The sequence below is a fragment of the Oncorhynchus tshawytscha genome, linkage group LG09, assembly GCF_018296145.1.
Source record: "Oncorhynchus tshawytscha isolate Ot180627B linkage group LG09, Otsh_v2.0, whole genome shotgun sequence".
NCBI lineage: Eukaryota > Metazoa > Chordata > Actinopteri > Salmoniformes > Salmonidae > Oncorhynchus > Oncorhynchus tshawytscha.
This window is the reverse complement of record NC_056437.1, coordinates 63,866,782-63,888,086: the sequence shown is the minus strand read 5'-3', so window position 1 is coordinate 63,888,086 and position 21,305 is coordinate 63,866,782. Positions and strand designations below refer to the sequence as shown.

Below are 21,305 nucleotides of genomic sequence, written 5' to 3'. Positions count from 1 at the left end.
ATGGTCAGGGTGTGAGTTGGGGTGGGCAGTTTGTTTGTTTTTCTATGATTTGGGTATTTCTATGTTTCGGCCTAGTATGGTTCTCAATCAGAGGCAGGTGTCATTAGTTGTCTCTGATTGAGAATCATACTTAGGTAGCCTGGGTGTCACTGTGTGTTTGTGGGTGATTGTTCCTGTCTCTGTGTTTGCACCAGATAGGGCTGTTTTAGGTTCACGGTTCTTGTTTTGTAGTGTTCGTGTTTATCTTTTTTTATTAAACATGAATCAAAATAACCACGCTGCGCTTTGGTCCGCCTCTCCTTCAACTCAAGAAAACCATTACAGAATCACCCACCACAACAGGACCAAGCGGCGTGGTAACGGGCAGCAGCAGGGGCAGCGAAATAAAGACTTCTGGACTTGGGAAGAAATCCTCGACGGGAGAGGACCCCTGGGCAAAGCCAGGGGAGTGTCGCCGCCCCAAGGTGCAGCAGGAGAAGCGGCAGCAGGAGCAGCGCGAGGAGGAATGGACATGGGAGGAAGAATTAGACGGAAAAGGACCCTGGGCACAGCCTGGAGAATATCGCCGCCCCAAAGAAGAGCTGGAGGCGGCGAAGGCGGAGAGGCGCTGGTATGAGGAGGCAGCACGGCGGCGTGGATGGAAGCCCGAGAGTCAGCCCCAAAAATGTTTGGGGGGTGGCACACAGGAAGTGTGGCGAAGCCAGGTAAGAGACCTGCACCAACTTCCTGTGCTTAGATAGAGGGCCCGGGCTGGCACCGTGTTATGCGGTGGAGCGCACGGTGTCCCCAGTGCGGGTGCATAGCCCGGTGTGGTACATACCAGCTCTGCGTATCGGCCGGGCTAGAGTGAGCATCGAGCCAAGTGCCATGAAGCCGGCTCTACGCTTCTGGTCCCCAGTGTGTCTCATTGGGCCGGCTTACATGGCACCAGCCTTGCGCACGGTGTCCCCGGTTCGCCTGCATAGCCCAGTGCGGGCTATTCCACCTCGCCGCACTGGCAGGGCGACCGGGAGCATTCAACTGGATAAGGTAGGGCAGCTCGGTGCTCAGGAGCTCCAGTGTGCCTGCACGGTCCGGTCTATCAAGTACTACCTCCACACACCAGCCCTCCGGTGGCAGCTCCCCTCACCAGGCTTCCTGTGCGTGTCCTCGGCCCAGTACCACCAGTGCCAGCACCACGCATCAGGCCTACAGTGCGCCTCGCCTGTTCAGCGCTGCCGGAGCCTTCCTCCTCTCCAGCGCAGCCGGAGTCTCCCGCCTGTTTGGCGCTGCCAGAGCTCCCGCCCATCAGTCCAGAGACGCTAGAGCCCCTCATTCCAGAGGCGCCAGAGCTACTCAGTCAAGCGCTGCCAGAGCCTTCCTCTCCAGCGCCGCCTGAGCTACCCGTCTGCCCAGCGCCGCCTGAGCTACCCGTCTGCCCAGCGCCGCCTGAGCTACCCGTCTGCCCAGCGCCGCCTGAGCTACCCGTCTGCCCAGCGCCGCCTGAGCTACCCGTCTGCCCAGCGCCGCCTGAGCTACCCGTCTGCCCAGCGCCGCCTGAGCTACCCGTCTGCCCAGCGCCGCCTGAGCTACCCGTCTGCCCAGCGCCTGCCTGAGCTACCCGTCTGCCCAGCGCCCAGCGCCGCCTGAGCTACCCGTGCCCAGCCCAGCCTGCTACCCGCCTGAGCCGCCTAGCTACCCGTCTGCCCAGCGCCGCCTGAGCTACCCGTCTGCCCAGCGCCGCCTGAGCTACCCGTCTGCCCAGCGCCGCCTGAGCTACCCGTCTGCCCAGCGCCGCCTGAACTACCCGTCTGCCCAGTGCCGCCAGTCAGCCAGGGGCCGCCAGTGCCGCCAGTCAGCCAGGGGCCGCCAGTGCCGCCCCTCAGCCCAGAGGCGCCAGAGCCCCTCAGCCCAGAGGCGCCAGAGCTGCCCCTCTGTCCCGAGCTGCCCCTCTGTCCCGAGCTGCCCCGCTGTCCCGAGCTGCCCCTCTGTCCCGAGCTGCCCCTCTGTCCCGAGCTGCCCCTCTGTCCCGAGCTGCCCCTCTGTCCCGAGCTGCCCCTCTGTCCCGAGCTGCCCCTCTGTCCCGAGCTGCCCCTCTGTCTAGTGGGGTCATTTAGTAGGGTCACCGTGGTTAGGAGGCCACGGAAGCGGACAAGAAGGCGGACTAAGACGATAGTGAAGTGGGGTCCGCGTCCTGCGCCAGAGCCGCCACCGTGGACAGACGCCCACCCAGACCCTCCCCTATAGGTTAAGGTTTTGCGGCCGGAGTCCGCACCTTTGGGTGGGGGGGTACTGTCACGTTCTGACCTTCATTTCCTTTGTTTTGTCATTATTTAGTATGGTCAGGGCGTGAGTTGGGGTGGGCAGTCTGTTTTTCTATGATTTGGGTATTTCTATGTTTCGGCCTAGTATGGTTCTCAATCAGAGGCAGGTGTCATTAGTTGTCTCTGAGAATCATACTTAGGTAGCCTGGGTTTCACTGTGTGTTTGTGGGTGATTGTTCCCATCTCTGTTTGCACCAGATAAGGCTGTTTTAGGTTTTCACGTTTCTTGTTTTGTAGTGTTCGTGTTTATCTTTTTTTATTAAACATGAATCAAAATAACCACGCGCTTTGGTCTGCCTCTCCTTCAACTCAAGAAAACCGCTACATCTCTCATCTACTCTGAACTCAGATGGGGAAACATAAGAGTTTCATTCCAAAACGCTCTATATCCATTTTCAGAAATGTTCATAAATGAGCTTTTATTGTTTAAATAAGTTATGTTTGTTTTTTTGCTAAATGAGGAGATGACACGTGGGTACCTGCTTCTATAAACCAATGAGGAGATGCAGCGCGAACTGCGTCACAAATAGAACTGACTTTTAGACGCTCGTTGGCGCACGAGCAGTGTGTCATTTTTAATAACGAAATTAATTTTGCTACGCGAGCGTTGTAGTCAGCCCCGCTAAAAGGCTAGTGTCGTTACTCTGCCTTCTCCGGGGGCATGTTGAGGTAAATTTACTAACCGGGAGGGTTGAATTATGTAATTTATTGGTGGGCTGGAAAAGGCACTCTTGTCTTTTCTATTCAGAGGTTGTTTACTCGCAATATCAGATATTAAGATGTTTTTTATAGTGAATGTATACTAAGGTTGAGGCTCTGACTAGTGATTATTTACCCGGTGTTCCATACCTGCTATTGAGGCGCCCTGAAAATAATATTCAAAAGTTCGGTCCTTGGACACAGAGGGGTTAAACACTAAAGTTAACTAGGATGCTGCTGGTAGAGTAGCTCGCTAGCTTACTGAGTCAATGTGCAGGGATACCAGGTAGTTGAGATAATAATGAGACTATAAGGAGTACCAGTGCTGAGTCCATGTGCAGGGGTACCAGGTAGTTGAGGAATAATGAGACTATAATTTAGGTAATATGTACAGTACATGTAGGTAGGGGTAAAAGTGACTAGAGATTCACCACACACACACACACACACACACAGGAGGGAATGTTGTGTTTGTTTAATATTGTTTCAGGACTGTGAAAATTGACAAAATAATTAGCCTATGGATTATGAAAACAACAAAAAGAAATGGGAAAATGTAAGAGGAGAAATGACTAGAGACAGTGTTGTTTATCTCATTAAACATGACCCATGAGTTCTTCTTACCTTTGATCTGTAGAAAAGTCTCCCTCTCTAAAATTTAGAGGTTCATCCATAGACTAGTCACTCATGGACACACAGCTGGGTACAGGTGAGGCTGGTCTCTTTTGCTTGATTGGGCTTCAACACAACAGAGATAAACATTACATCTGTTACGGTTTTCCCCCCGTTGAAAGAGAGTCGGACCAAAATGCAGCGTGGTTAATACGATACATGTTTAATGACGAATAAACACGACAATACAAAAACAACAAACGGAACGTGAAAACCTATACAGCCTATCTGGTGCCAACTAACACAAAGACAGGAACAATCACCCACGAAACACTCAAAGAATATGGCTGCCTAAATATGGTTCCCAATCAGAGACAACGAGAATCACCTGCCTCTGATTGAGAACCACCTCAGGCAACCATAGACCTTGCTAGAACACCCCACTAAGCCACAATCCCAAAACCTACGAAAAACCCCCATACATAAACACAACACAAAATAAACCCATGTCACACCCTGGCCTGACCAAATAAATATAGAAAACACAAAATACTAAGACCAGGGCGTGACAGAACCCCCCCCAAGGTGCGGACTCCCGGCCGCACACTAAAACCCATAGGGGAGGGTCCGGGTGGGCGTCTGCCACGGTGGCGGCTCCGGCTCGGGACGTGGACCCCACTCCAACCAAGTCTTAGTCCCCCTGTAACGCGTCCTTTGATTGGCGACCCTCGCCGCCGACCTTGGCCTAATAACCCTCACCAAGGACCCCACTGGACTGAGGGGCAGCTCGGGACTGAGGTAGAAGCTCGAGAAGGAAGAGAAGGAAGGCTCTGGCAGCGCTAAACAGGCGGGAGACTCCGGCAGCGCTGGAGAGGAGGAAGGCTCTGATAGCGCTAAACAGGCGGGAGACTCCGACAGCGCTAAACAGGCGGGAGACTCCGACAGCGCTGGAGAGGAGAAAGGCTCTGGCAAGGCTGAACAGGCGAGGCGCACTGACGGCCTGGTGCGTGGTGCTGGCACTGGTGGTACTGGGCCGAGGACACGCACAGGAAGCCTGGTGCGGGGAGCTGCCACCGGAGGACTGGTGTGTGAAGGTGGCACAGGATGGACCGGACCGTGAAGGTGTACTGGAGAGACAGAGCAGGACTGGCACAGGACGTGCAAGGCTAGGTAGGTACACAGGAGGCCTGGCAGCCGACTGCGTGAGGCTGGCACACTCTTCACCAGCTCTGACTAACACGCACCATCAGGGCTCTACGCTTCTGGTCCCCAGTGGTCTCAGCGCTGACCCAGGTGCCATCGCCATCCCCCTGACACGCTCCGTCGGGCGAATATCGTATCTAAAGCACCAACCTAGCAACTCCCTCATAACTCTCTCCTCCACTTTCCCCATTAACCCCTTCACAGTCTCTGCTTCACTCACATCCAACACCGGCTCTGGTTCTGGTCTCCTACTTGGCTCCTCACGATAAACAGGGGGAGTTGGCTCAGGTTTGAACCCTGACTCTGCCGCACTCTCCCTGAGCCCCCCCCCCCAAGAAATTTTTGGGGCTGACTCTCGGGTTTCCTTCTGCGCCGCCGTGCTTGTCTCCTCGACTCCATTCTCCTATAGCCCTCTTCGCACTGCTCCAGCGAATCCCAGGCGGGCTCCGGCACTCTCTCTGGGTCGACCGCCCACCTGTCTATTTCCTCCCAAGTCGTATGCTCTAAACTTCGTAGCTCCTGCTGCCGCTGCCTGTCACCACGCTGCTTGGTCCTGGTGTGGTGGGTGATTCTGTTATGGTTTTCCCCCCGTTGAAAGAGAGTCGGACCAAAATGCAGCGTGGTTAATACGATACATGTTTAATGACGAATAAACACGACAATACAAAAACAACAAACGGAACGTGAAAACCTGTACAGCCTATTTTCTTTTAAATAAAAAAATAATTTATTATCTTCAATACCATTCATTCTTTACAACTCATAATTTTCATACATACTCAAATAATGGTATTTTAATTTAACTAAACAATAACCCCAAACAAAACCTCAGGGGAGCATCTTCCCTCCCCATCACCCTACAAACTACCTTTCCCTATCTCCCCGTCCCTAATCTATCCCCTTGCAAATCTAAATGACACCCAGCCCTAAAACCCCCTTCCAACTCTCCCGAGCAGCGTGCTGCCCCCACTTCCGCTCCTCCCTCTTCATCCTCCCCCTCAAATCTCCTTCCACCCTCATCACTATCCCTTCCACCCCCCAATCTCTCCCCGTCTTCACCATGTTCTGCCTGGCTTCCCACAGCCCCCGTTTAAAGAGACTCATGAGAAGCCAGAGCAGAAACCTGTCCCTATCCGTCCCTCTCGCTCTCCCTACACCTCTCTCTAACCTGGCCCACGTCAATACAAAATCCCCCCTTACCAAACCTAACAACACCCGTGTCCTAGCCCATACTACTCCGGCAAAGGCACAGTCCCAAAAGACATGGCGCACAGTCTCCTCCCTGCCACAAGAGGATCTTGGACAGGTGGGGGATTGCACCAAACTATACCGGTACATGATGGAATGCACCGGCAAGCACTTATGGAGGCTCAACCAATTCAGGTCCTTGAGCCTGTTGTCCAGACCCCGCGCCTGCACTCCCTCCCAGACCACTTCCGAGATGCCCACTACATGCGCCGGACTCCCTGCCTTTCTGACCTCCTCGTACAGGTGCCTGTGATCTAAACCTACTCGGGCAACTTCAACCTCAGGGTGCGCACGCAGCCACTTGGCCACATGACCAAAGAGCCACGGCAGCTGTTCCGCCCAAGGAACCGTGTTAGACCACACCATTACGCTTCTCGCCTGATACGAGAAGAACACCCGCAGGAGGTAACCGGACGGGTGTATCACTGGATGAGCAAGCTCCGTTAACAAGAAAGAAACAAAAAATTGTGTCCAGCTTGAGGGGGAAATGTGGTACCCCCCTACCTCCCTCCCCGATGGGACAGATCATGCGTGCCCTGGCGACCCACTCGCACCTGCCACTCCACATGAACTGAAACACAAGCCTCACACTAGAGGCCTCCTCAGACAAGCCGGCAATGGGTAGATGTACGCCAAATACAAAAGAGACGGCAACACATCCACCTTTAGGACCAGGAATTTGCCCATAAAAGACAAATACCTAGCCTTCCACATTGCTAGCTTCCTCTGTACCACTGCGATACGCATGTTCCAGTTTAGCGTCGCTGAGCCGGAGGTCTCAAAATGGACCCCGAGAATCCTCAGGGCCCCCTCACAGAGAGATAACCCCCCGGGCACATCCGTTCTACCACGCCATCTTCCGAAAAACTTGACGGAAGACTTTGCATGGTTCAGAACCGCTCCCGACGCTCGGGTGAAATCCCCAAAGATGGCAAGGGACCTTGTCAGGCACGAGTCCTTGCACAGTAGCAAGGAAGTGTCGTCGGCGTACTGCGTCATCTTAACACGCAGCCCACCACTTCCAGGGATCAACAAGCCTTCCACCCCTGTGTCTGCCCTAATGGCAGCCCCCAGAGGCTCCATGTACAGAACGAAGAGGAGAGCCGAGAGTTGGCACCCACGCCTGACCCCAGACGAGAGGTCAAAAACGTCACCCAAGTGACTATTTACACTAACTCGGCACCCCGCTCCGACATATAATGTACAAATCCATCCTATGAACTTCTCCCCAAATCCTAATCGACCTAACACTCTGAATAAAAAGGATCTATTCACGCGATCAAAGGCTTTCGCCTGATCTAGCGCTGCTACCATTAAAGGCAGTCCTCTATCTTCAACCCAAGCGATGGAGTCCCTGATTAACTGTAGGTTCCATCTAATAGAGCGGCCCTCTACCCCGCACATCTGATCCTCATGGACGACGTAGGGAAGGGCTGTGCGCAACCGGTCTGCTAAAACCTTTGCAAGTAGCTTGTAATCTACACACAGCATGGTCAACGGCCACCAGTTGCCAAGGTCTGTTACTTCCCCCTTCTTATATAAAAGTGACAGCACACCAACAGCCATTGATCCCCCCGGGACCCCCGTCTCAAGGATGGCCTTCAAGACTTCAAGGACCACTGGTCCAAGTATACCCCAAAACTTGAGATAAAACTCAGCCGGCAGCCCATCCATCCCAGGCACCTTCCCTTTTCCCATCCTCCTAAGAGCGCTCTCAACCTCTTCTAGTGAGATCTGGGCCTCCATCACTTCTCTAATGTACTCCGGCAACCGCCTGGACAAGTGTTCTAAAAACACATTTCCCTGCTCTACATCTATTTCCCTTTCCTTAAATAAACCTTGGAAATGATAAGTTGTCACCCTGACCATATCCTCTGGTTCTCTAACTATACTACCATTTTCTTCCCTAACGCCATGCATTACCTTCCTACTCTGTCTGGCCCTAACTGACTTAAAGAACATAGCAGAACAAGTCTCATTGTGTTCTAGAAAGCCACTATGCGCACGCTCCAGGAAAGCTCGAGCCTTCCGCTCCTGCAACTCCCTGAGCTGCGCCTTTAGGGTTGCGGATCTCTCCCAGTCAAACGACCCGCCGAGGTTGCCTGCCTCGTACTCGAGTTCAATTAACCTTTGGATACGATCCATCTCCCTCCTCTCCTCCCTTTTTTTCCTCTTGCAATACCCTATTTTTAAAGCCCTAATCCTCACCTTAACTAATTCCCACCACTCTAACACCCCCTCGCACATGGACCGGAGGCCTTCAAGCCTCCAAAAGAAACCATAAAACCCGTCAACAAAAGCCTGCTCCTCCAGCACATCCCGATCTAACTTCCAGTACCCCCTACCAAAGAGGCAGACTGGCGACCCCACCTGCAGGAGCACCCCGTCGTGATCCGAAAAGAAAACAGGCAACAGCCGCCCAGACAACTTACCCAAAGATCTGGGTACAAAAATATAGTCGAGCCTCCGCTCAACCCCCATGGAGTTGCGCCATGTAGGACCGGCCATTTTCGGAGTAGTGTGCAGACCACCATCAACCAGATCATGGCAAGCCATTAGCCCGGTAATGGCGCCTGCACTGCTATCCCCCCCTATTCCTAAATCTGTATTAAAATCCCCCCCTATCACTAATTTCCTATTTGTGACACACAGGGGCGTCAGACAGTCCACCATCTCCCTCCTGTCTGCCACCACCTGTGGCCCATACACCACCACTAATCTAAATTTACAATCCCTTATTGTGACATCCACCCCTATAACCCTCCCCTGCATTACCACAAAAGAATCCTCCACTTTTACCTCCCTGTGCCCACACAAAATCCCTACCCCCAATGAGTGCACCCCCCCAATACCCCAAACCGACTCCCCCTTGTCCCACTCCCTCTTAAACTTACTAACATCCCCTCCTACCCTCAGGTGAACCTCCTGTAAAAAACAAAAATCAAACCCCACACCCTCCAAATAACTAAAAACCGCCCTCCTCTTAACAAAATCCCTTAAACCCCTTACATTTAAACTAACAAAAGTAAAATTAGAAAAAATAAAATTAAAAACAGGTAATACACTCAAATTCTAAACCCAGACAGAAAAGAAAAAAAACAGGAGACTCACCCGATGCTCCCCTGCTCCATATCTACCGGTGAGAACACCATCCGTACTCCCGACATCCCCCCCTCTTCCTCCATCTCACCAACCCAGGATGCAGGAATAGTGTTTGGCTCCGGGGTGCCCTGCACCCTGGGTCTACCCCCACACTCCTCCCCCTCCCCAGTGCTGCAGCTGGTTTGGAAAGAAATTTGGGGGGCTGAGTCCCCAAACAAAAAAACTCCCCACCTCCTCCTGTACCCAGTCCTGAGTCTTGTTAGGTGTGTCCCCACCCAACAGAAGTTGAGGGCCTGGGGAAACCAGCAGCAACCCAGAGGTTTCTCCCACCCCCATCACTCTCTTGGCCATCCCCTCCCTCTCGGCCAATAGCACCCTCCTCTTCATTCTCTTCTTTGGTGATGGCGGCAGTGGAGAAATACCACCCCCCCCCAGCTCCTCCACCATACCCCTCATCTCTTCCACCAGGGCACTTTCCCCCAGTCCACTTGCTCTTCCACCATCTCCTTCTCCAACACTCCTCCCTCGCTTTCTTCTCTCTCATGCTCCTCCACTCGGTTGCCTTCTTCCGCCGCTTTTCCTGGTTCTCCTACTCCCGTGCCTTCTGTTTCCTTCTCTCTTCCATCCGCCGCTTCTTGCTCCTCCTCCTTCCTTGCGGCCTTCCCCTCTGGACCTGTACTCTGGTCATGAGGCATGAGGCGTGCTTCCTTCCCCTCCTCTTCTTCCCCCATCCCCCGCTCCTGCTCCCCCCCCTCAGCCGCAGACGCATATGACCTCTGACGAGCCTGGCACCCCCGCCACAGGTGTGCCTCCAACGAGTTGCCTTGGAAACAAAACACGTCCTTCACCGTCAGCTTTAGAATCCCCATCAATATTATCCTTCCAAAAGTTTCCCGTCCTAAAGGCTCCAACTCCTTTTCCTTCCAAGCAAACTGAATCGTGTTGGCCAGCCCAATCCCAGGGACCGACCGTGTTGATGTATTTTGCACCATCTCCGCAAGGAGAATGGCGCTCGTTCTCTTCTCTTCTAAAAACCAAAGTGACTGAGCCTATCTGGTGAAAACTAACACAGAGACAGGAACAATCACCCACGAAACACTCAAAGAATATGGCTGCCTAAATATGGTTCCCAATCAGAGACAACGAGAATCACCTGCCTCTGATTGAGAACCGCCTCAGGCAACCATAGACCTTGCTAGAACACCCCACTAAGCCACAATCCCAAAACCTACGAAAAAACCCCATACATAAACACAACACAAAATAAACCCATGTCACACCCTGGCCTGACCAAATAAATATAGAAAACACAAAATACTAAGACCAGGGCGTGACAACATCTCTCATCTACTCTGAGCTCAGATGGGAAACATAAGAAGAGTTTCATTCCAAAACGCTAAATATCACTTTTCAGAAATGTTGGTAAATTAGATTTGATTGTTTAAAGAAATTATCATATAATTTGTGTTTTTTCACTATCTAATCATGGCATGGGGTTGTTCATTAACAGACATTTATTTGTTTAAAATCTATCACTTCATTTCAGAGAGACAAATGTTTATTTTTGCAAACTTCTATATATCTGCCTCACTCTCACATAAATCAGTAGTACTGCTAGGTTTTACACAGTCAAATGTGACAAATAAATACATTTTTAATAAAGAACTGTACAAATGATACACTTATGACATCAATATTTAAATATAATAATTCAATACAGTAATATGAGATCTGTATGTAAAACATTTACATTTGACATTTTATTCATTTAGCAGATGTTTTTATCCAGGATCCGGATTCCCAAAAGCATCTAAAGGCCAAGTTCATCATTAGAATATTTTTAGGAGCATCGTTAAATCTCTGTTTCAAAAAACCATTGCTATTAACGTTGACAACGCTCGTAATCTAACACCTGCCTCAGACCACTAGAACAGCTGAGTAATCTAACACCTGCCTCAGACCACTAGAACAGCTGAGTAATCTAACACCTGCCTCAGACCACTAGAACAGCTGAGTAATCTAACACCTGCCTCAGACCACTAGAACAGCTGAATAATCTAACACCTGCCTCAGACCACTAGAACAGCTGAGTAATCTAACACCTGCCTCAGACCACTAGAACAGCTGAGTAATCTAACACCTGCCTCAGACCACTAGAACAGCTGAGTAATCTAACACCTACCTCAGACCACTAGAACAGCTGAGTAATCTAACACCTGCCTCAGACCACTCGTAGATCAGCTGAGTGAGTCGTTAGATGCTTTTTTGCCTTTCCGCATGACTTTATACACAGAAGATCTCTGTTAAACATAGAATCACATAGTTATTCAGTCTCTCTGCTGTGACTGCAGATGAATTCAGAACAAAGTTGAATGCAAATACAAAGTTGCCAATGTCTTTGCAATTGATTCAAACAAGGGACATATACAAATTTGCTTCAAATGAAAACAGAGATGACTGCATTAAAGTATGAACTGTAGGCTGTAGGCCTATTTCAATCATATTGTTCAATATATTGAGTTTTATTTTTCTACTTGTCGGCTACTGTCTGAAATATGTCTCAATATATTTAATGATGTGTATCCTAACATGAACACAATAATGTGCCAAATCTGGGATTTAGTGCATTTTTATTGGGTAAGCATTAGACTAAGCCTCCTCAATTACTTGCAGCCATAGGTGATAATAGAAGCTGATCTGTGGTCAGTATTGTGACATAATTATAATGTTAAGGAAAGATTTGAATGTAGAAAACTGAGAGAAGCTCTCCCTTTCTTTCTTTCCATCCTATCAGTATTGATACATGCTCCAGCGGACATGATACCTTGTCGTACTGCTGATCCAGTTTCTACTGTTCACCAGATGTGCTACATTGCCCTTGTACCTTGGAAATAAGTAACAAAAAATAAAATTAATGAGGCTATAAGGAGAACTCAATGTGCAGGGGTACCAGGTAGTTGAGGTAATGATGAGATTAGAATGAGTACCAGTACTGAGTCAATGTGCAGGGGTACTAGGTAGTTGAGGTAATAATGAGACTATAAGGAGTACCAGTACTGAGTCAATGTGCAGGGGTACCAGGTAGTTGAAGTAATAATGAGACTATAAGGAGTACCAGCACTGAGTCAATGTGCAGGGGTACCAGGTAGAGGTAATTGAGGTGATATGTACATGTAGGTAGGGCTATAAGTGACTAGGCAATCAGGATATAGATTACATCTCCTCATCCAGGGAGCTCAGACACACACACACACGGAGGGAATGTTGTGTTTGTTGAATAAAGTTTTTGGACTATGGGAAATGGACAAAAGGATTAGCCTATGGATTATGAAAACAACAAAAAGAAATGGGAAGATGGGAGAGGAGAAATGACTAGAGACAGTGTTGTTTAACTCACTGACCATGACCCATGAGTTCTTCTTACCTTTGTTCAGTAGAAAAGTCTCCCTCTCTAAACTTCATAGGAGGTTCCATAGACCGGTCACTCTTCATGGACACACAGCTGGGTACAGGGGAGGCTGGTCTCTCCCGATTGATTGGGCTTCAACACAACAGAGACAAATATTACATCTCTCATCTACTAAATGTATGGTGTTTTTGTTTTGTCAGTTTCAATGTTTGTTATGCTATAAATGGTGAACTATATAAAGTGAACTAGAAGAAAAATGAAATGGAAAATGTTATATTTTGCAAACTAGTAATTACTAGTTTAGTAAGGAATGACACATTATTCAGTACTACTGTAGTTGCTAAATAATTCCAATAGGTGGAAGCATAAGACCACAATAAATTAGTTTAGTTTTCTCCCTGGATACACCACCACTCCCCCTCACAGGAAAAGTTCCCTCTACTATAGTACATTCATTGTCAATTCATCAACCAACCCGCTCTCCAACTTCTCGCACAAGCAGTCAACTCAGCCACCACCAAAAAGCTGTGTCGTTACTCTGCCTTCTCGCGCAAATGAGGGGCATGTTGAGGTAAATTCACAAACCGTTGCATGATGTCATTTTTGTCGGGCTGGAAGATGCACTCTCATCTTTTCTATTCCGAGGCTGTTTAGTCCCAATATGAGATATTAAGAAAATATTTTAAAATGCATGTATACTAAGGTTGAGGTTAGAGCATCTGACTAGTGATTATTTGGCTGTATATTTTTAATAAATATTTAGCAATTAAACGTTATTAATTCATATACAGACATTGGTGAGGCAGCTGAGAAATAGTGTTTTTTTCTTGTTCATTCCTTAGTTCAGTCAAACCTGCCCCACCTATCCCACGCCTATTGTTGGACTTTCACATAGAGGTTACTAGGTCACGCAGTTCAAACCACATAAAATATAACTAATGTGTCTTGTTTATCAAGTGTTCTGCCTTGCAATAATGAATATATTGAAATAACAAAACAATAAAAGCAAAATGCTTAGACAGGTTTTGATTAACAAAATAATCAATGATATTTTGTACTATAATTGTATTTACTAACATAATATTATTACTAAAATAGTTTCTAAAAGTCTTCTAGGCTACCCTACCCTATAATTAGTGTTAAGGCTAAAATAGGTAAGACGTAGGGTCAGAGTTTTTGTATAAGCACTTTGTGAAATCTGCTGATGTAAAAAGGGCTTTAAAAATACATTTGATTGATTGTTAGGTTTCGAGTTAAGGCAAAAAACAGTATGTGTTTATAGCTTTCTTTCTCCTCCCTGTGGCCTTCTCTGGGAACTGCATAACTAATTCACGACACCTGCTAGGCTCATAATCTGAAGTAGCAACTGTGTCAGACCTACAAATCAATGAGCTATACCTGTCCATTTGTGTTCTAACTCAGTGAACCTGCTCAGCAATTCGATGTCAACGAATGAAGATTCCAATGCATATCAATTTACCCAGCAGCCATTCAGATACAACAAATCGTCACAACAATTAAATCATTCTTAATGAAAACAATCCCTTCTGGCTGCTTAAATCGGCCACATCTTGAAAACTAGGACAGAGACATGCGTTTTGTTTAAGTTGAACACTTTTTTCTGAAAACCAATATGGGCTCCCAAGTGGTGCAGCGGTCTAAGGCACTGCATCTCAGTATAATAAGTTACCTAAGGTCAGCGTTCACGGTTAACGTCGGCAGGCCTAATTGATAACAATATCAAAGCTGCCATTGTGACGCAGGACAATGAGCTGGGAATAAAACGTTCAGAAAGTGAGTTGGTGCCACGGTGCTCAATAGAACTAATAGGAGCTGGAAGGGTGAAAAATGACCTAAAATAAGGTCTGTTTTTTCATGATTACTTCATAACTAGAGACATGAGATAAGGTAATGTTATGAAACTGGGCTCCATGGCGGATGCAATTAACTCGTTTTTATCAGAAAAAAAAACATTGTTGAAAATGTCATGTGTTCAGCCTACTGAGGCGCCACGAAAATAATATTCAAAAGTTTGGTCCTTGGACACAGAGGGTTTAAACACTAAAGTTACGTCCATCTAGTGAAGAGAGGAGAACCGGACAGAGGTGGCCAGCATCCGTCAACGAGAGAGTGAGCCCTCCACGGGATTTAACAGGTGGAAGAAACATCCGGGTATCTCCATTGGTCCCTGTAAACGCAGGCAGTCAGTGATGATGTAGTGATAAAGCACTAAATAAACTTCAGTTATATAATAATTCCCCTTAGGGCTGTGCCGTGGCGGAGATCTTTGTGGGCTATACTCGGCCTTGACTCAGGATGGTAAGTTGGTGGTTGAAGATATCCCTCTAGTGGTGTTGGGGCTGTGGTTTGGCAAAGTGTGTGGGGTTATATCCTGCCTGTTTGGCCCTGTCCGGGGATATCGTCGGATGGGGCCACAGTGTCTCCCGACCCCTCCTGTCTCAGCCTCCAGTATTTCTACTGCTGTAGTTTATGTGTCGGGGGGTTAGGTTCAGTCTGTTATATCTGGAGTATTTCTCCTGACTTATCTGGTGTCCTGTGCGAATTTAAGTATACTCTCTGTAATTCTCTTTCTCTCTCTCTTTCATTCTTTCTTTCTTTCTCTCTCTGAGGATCTGAGCCCTTGGACCGTGCCTCAGGAATACCTGGCCTGATGACTCCTTGCTGTCCCCAATCCACCTGGCCGTGCTGCTGCTCCAGTTTAAACTGTTCTGCCTGCGGCTATGGAACCCTGACCTTTCTCACTGGACGTGCTACCTGTCCCAGACCAGCTGTTTTCATCTCTCTAGAGACAGCAGGAGCGGGAGAGATACTCTGAATGATCGTCTATGAAAAGCCAACTGACATTTACTCCTGAGGTGCTGACCTGTTGCATTCTCGACAACCACTGTGATTATTATTATTTGACCCTGCTGGTCATCTATGAATATTTGAACATCTTGTTCATATTCTGTTATAATCTCCACATGGCACAGCCAGAAGAGGACTGGCCACCCCTTATAGCCTGGTCCTCTCTAGGTTCTTCCTAGCTTCTGGCCTTTCTAGGGAGTTTTTCCTAGAAAGCTAGCAAGTCGTTGTCTGTACCTCGTCTCGATGATGATGACGAATCCGGTGAACCACAAATTGAAACAAGGATAGAGAGTGAAAAGGATCCGGCTACACTCATACTGTTCCTGACCATTAAGCAACAATTGAATAATACACTTCGGCATCTCAACACTGTAGTGAACTCTGTAATTATTCCCCAAGATCACCTCAGCCCACTCTGCGCTTAACCGGACAATATCCTTGCCACACCATACGGGGACGTGGACAGTTCTGTTCTAGAACGCAGGAATTTCCAGAACAGTGGAACAAAATAACTAAACCCAGTCTTTACAGTGGGTTACATTAGTAATATACATATATTATAATATAATATAAACTCTTTACAGTGGGTTACATTAGTACTATTTATATGTTTTAATGATTATGTTAAACAAACATTCAATTTTTTTTTAACAACATTTTGAGATCTGGGCCCATGTTCACAAAGCATCTCAGAGTAGAGAATTGGTCATAGAAGTGCTGAGGATAAAGACAATTTACTCTTATGGTTACATGTGGGGGTTTAAGAGCAGAAGAGACATGTTTGTTGTTTGCTGTAACTAATGTACAAAGTTGTATTGTAATGTATTGTAATGTATTGTATTGTAAAAAAGTCATCCAGAGTTGACGTGGGCCATCGTTCAAACAAAGAGATGCCTCCCTGACCACCAGTGTGTTTGGATATAATGAAGATCAATTCAGTGAAGAAGAACCTCTAGAGTTCTGACCAAAGAACCCTGTAAAGGGTTCTATATATACTGTATACTCACACTTCCTAACCTCCTATAAAGGGTTCTATATAGAACTTTAGTGGTTCTGAATATTAAGCAAGATGGAACCCTTTTTGGTTTAAACAGGAGTGAAGAGTGTGTTGATATAACGGAAATATTGTCAGAATTCCTCTTGTAACAACGATTAGAATGAGTAAAAACAACAAGGTTATGCATGCCAACATATTATTATTGGCAATAATTAAAAGTAGGCTAAATGATTGTGTCATGTTAACATTCTATAGATGTGTGTATGTTTGCTGGTAAATGTGTGCGTGCGTGTCTGTGTGTGTGTGTTTGCTGGTGAGACAGCCACATATCAGTCAAATATACAGGATGCAAACATTTCATTCCATCTATATAGTGTTTTGAAAAACAAAAATTGAATTAAAATCTTAGAACAATGAATTTACCCCATAAGCAATGAAAAATAAATGTGAAAATATTGTGTATATAAGATTTTAGAAACAAACTCTTTAATAATTCTTAAACAAATTGTCATCTCACCTCTTAGCTTTGGTGTCTTGTTCCCCAGAGATACTCATTTTAGTGGCAGGGCCACCCTCCTCTCTCTCCCCAGAGAGACTCATTTTAGAGGCAGTTAGCCCTAAACAGAGATCCAACATGTTGGTTGTGGTTAACACAGTGACAACTAAACAGAGATACAGCATGTTGGTTGTGGTTAACACAGTGACAACTAAACAGAGATCCAACATGTTGGTTGTGGTTAACACAGTGACAACTAATTATTGGTCAATTGTTCTCTTGTATTCATTATCTCTTAGAAATAAAACATTTACTAATAGACACATCCAAACAGTCAGGTTGTCAGGGATTTCCTCCTCTTCTTCCGAAGAGGAGAGGCGAAAAGGATCAGAGGACCAATATGCGGCGTGGTAAGTGTCCATGGTTCTTTTAATACATAAATGTGCACATGAACAACTGACTACAAAAAACAAGAGAAAACCTAAACAGTCCTATCTGGTGCAGAGACAGGAACAATCACCCACAAACACACAGTGACACCCAGGCTACCTAAGTATGATTCTCAATCAGAGACAACTAATGACACCTGCCTCTGATTGAGAACCATATTAGGCCGAAACATAGAAATACCCAAATCATAGAAAAACAAACATAGACTGCCCACCCCAACTCACGCCCTGACCATACTAAATAATGACAAAACAAAGGAAATGAAGGTCAGAACGTGACACAGGTGATTTAATGCATCACATGAACATGTAGTTGTGATTTATATTATTCACCTTTTATCCATGTAGTGGAACTAAGAATAATAATAATAATAATGTCTCACTTTCTCTTTTAATAATTTCTCTCATTCTAGTGTTTTGCTTTGTTCAACAGGTATGATATTATTATGCTGTTACTGAATTCAGTTCATAATAACAATGTTAAGAAAAGTATGTAGAGTGGTTTATACCAAATTACACAGGAAGCAGGAGCACATTGTAATTTTGAAAACAACAAATGTTCTGATATTCTGAAAGATGATTTACAACTATGATACATTAACATCTTTACAAATGGTAAAATAACCACAATATACGAATCGTATAATACGATATATGATCAATATGTTTTTGAATTTGACTTGCCTATGCCCCAGTTAGCGCCATTTTGTAAGATTGAAATGTCACGTACCTTTCCCAGGTGAAATGGACTGTTAGATCCGAGTGTTTTTCTGTCATTCACTATACTAAAATAACACCATACATTTTATGTCCCTACACACTTTACAATAATCACTGAGAAGATTCTTACCTTGCAGCCTGAATTCACAACCAGAACATGTCAAGTCATTGAGATATTTTCCGTTGTGCTGAGAGAGCACCTTCCTGATAACAAGTGGCTCTGTACCTATGTTCTAGGTTCAGTTGATCTTTGGATGTAATAATATCTGGTCAAAGTCTAGTGACACAACACCATAGTATATCATAACCATAACAGCAGTTGGCCAGTAAAGGCCATGACATACTATAAAACAGGATTTGTCAACTAGGCTTGGCTTCGGGACAATTTTTTGCTGAGTTAAAGTCGGTGGGCCAGAACATAATTAGCATATAATATTAGCACAATGAAAAGGCCTACACTACAAATGGAACAACATTTTAACACATTTGATTAGTACATAATACATTCAGTGACAATAAATAATTTTGATCTGATTAAGTTAATAAAATCACCAATATCTCTATTAAATTCTACTACTACCTACTGTAGTCTACACTACTTTATTAATTGGTAAAACAGGTCTATGTAGCCTACTGTAGTCTACACTACTTTATTAATGGGGTAAACAGGTCTATGTAGCCTACTGTAGTCTACACTACTTTATTAATGGGGTAAAACAGGTCTATGTAGCCTACTGTAGTCTACACTACTTTATTAATTGGTAAAACAGGTCTATGTAGCCTACTGTAGTCTACACTACTTTATTAATGGGGTAAAACAGGTCTATGTAGCCTACTGTAGTCTACACTACTTTATTACTGGGGTAAACAGGTCTATGTAGCCTACTGTAGTCTACACTACTTTATTAATGGGGTAAAACAGGTCTATGTAGCCTACTGTAGTCTACACTACTTTATTAATTGGTAAAACAGGTCTATGTAGCCTACTGTAGTCTACACTACTTTATTAATTGGTAAAACAGGTCTATGTAGCCTACTGTAGTCTACACTACTTTATTAATTGGTAAAACAGGTCTATGTAGCCTACTGTAGTCTACACTACTTTATTAATGGGTAAAACAGGTCTATGTAGCCTACTGTAGTCTACACTACTATATTAATGGGGTAAAACAGGTCTATGTAGCCTACTGTAGTCTACACTACGTTATTAATGGGGTAAAACAGGTCTATGTAGCCTACTGTAGTCTACACTACTTTATTAATGGGGTAAACAGGTCTATGTAGCCTACTGTAGTCTACACTACTTTATTAATGGGTAAAACAGGTCTATGTAGCCTACTGTAGTCTACACTACTTTATTAATGGGTAAAACAGGTTGTCAGGGGGACATCAAGCAACACAACACCATATTTTCAGCAAGCTGGTGACAGAATCAGAGGAGGCCATCCACGATGATCTCCTGCTTCACAACAATGCTGGCTGAGTAAAGGAAAAACTCCAGAGCCATTCTGTGAGCTGCATGACCAGGTTGTGGATTTTGTCTGAAAAAGCTCAATGAGGACAGCAGCTGACCATCTTCGTATTCTGGAGATTTAGGAATTCCTCTCAGATGTTGCTTTTTTGGCGACATTCTGTAACTTAAACAGGTTAAAACTGCAGTTATAAGGAAGAGGGAAAACAGTTGTTGACTTGAGGTCTTTACTAGGAAGCTTGAATTGTTCGATATGGACTCTGGAAGGCTACTGCTCTTCAGCACACTGAAGAAACGACAGGCAAAGGGACCAGACAACTTCTCCTCCAGATTTGAAGACTACAGCAACCCAACGATATAATTTCGTTTGAATGTGATATTCTTACAGTCTGCCCCGGTGGATAATTCTCTTCCCTTGCTAAGAAAACAGTACCCTCACTGGATAAGGCCACAATTCAAAATGAGCAGTTTGAATTCCATCGAGCTTGTTCTGCCGTTAAAGGATCAGGCTATCAGGATCAGGTTATCAGGATCAGGTTATAAGGACCAGGTTATCAGGATCAGGGTATCTGGATCAGGTTATCAGGATCAGGTTATCAGGATCGGGTTATCAGGATCAGGTTATCCCGATACAGACATTCAGATACAGACATCCCCTTTTTTCTTTCAATTATTGTTTTGGCAATGTCTCTACAGCTCCAAAATACATGCATATAGGTTCCACTTACAGAGGTACATCTTTTACAGTTAGGAGACATATCTGTTTTCATTCTATGGAGTCTCAAAGGAGTATAATAAAATTTGTACAACCATTTGTAATTAGATTCTTTCATTTTTACATTAGTAGAGGTGCAGTATATCCTGTTGCAAACCTCCGCCCATAACTCATCACTGATAGTCAGACCAAGGTCCTTTTCCCAAATTATTTTCAAAGGAGTAAAGGAGGAGCCTCCTTTCTCAGAAAGGAGTCTATAGATGTAAGATATTTTGCCTTTAATGGATTGTGCTGTGACAAGAAGGGTTTCAACTCTTGGAGGTAAATGAGGAAATTACATGTCTAATTTGAAGATATTTAAAAAAAAAACTGGGATCTTGGCACATCGAATTCACTGCAGAGCTCTTGAAAGGATTTCAGTGTAGTGGTTTTCTGAAGAAATAGGTCTGAAAAGGTCCTGATCCCTGGCGTATGCCAAAGATTAAAGTTGGCATCCCTCAGGGCTTTTGGCAAGTCTGGGTTGCCTACTATAGGCGAGCGAGAACATATTTGGGAGGAAAAGACCAGGTATTTCTTACAGTCCCTCCATGCTAGTAGGGTGCTGTAAATCACAAAGGTTTTGGCTATGTTGCCCACTTCACTAAAGTTATTAATGCATATAATTGACCTTAAGGGCAATGCACCACAGGATTGGGCTTCTATCTGAATCCACGTTGACTCTTGTCTGTTTGTGATCCATGTTAGCATGTTGCGGATTTGGGCAGACCAGTAGTACAATTGCCTGTTGGAGGAAATTATAGTTGAAATGATTAATTATGTATACATTTATTTAAGAACCATTTATTCTAATACTATTATGTTATGATATGAAATGTATGGGTTCTTGGTTAAGCTGTTACTGAAAATGTAAGTAAAACGAATTAATTGTCTGTACCTTGCGGGAAGTTTAAGGGAGAGGGATGATATATCTTTTCTGACAGATAAGAATGGTCCTTGATATTTCATTAGTGGAG

General features: G+C 45.6%; 1 pseudogene; it reads right to left on the bottom strand.

Annotated features, from left to right (window-relative positions):
* LOC112251567 overlaps nucleotides 1-18,315 on the bottom strand; it is a 30,084-nt pseudogene extending 11,769 nt beyond the window's left edge.
* Nucleotides 18,316-21,305: the final 2,990 nt, after the last annotated feature.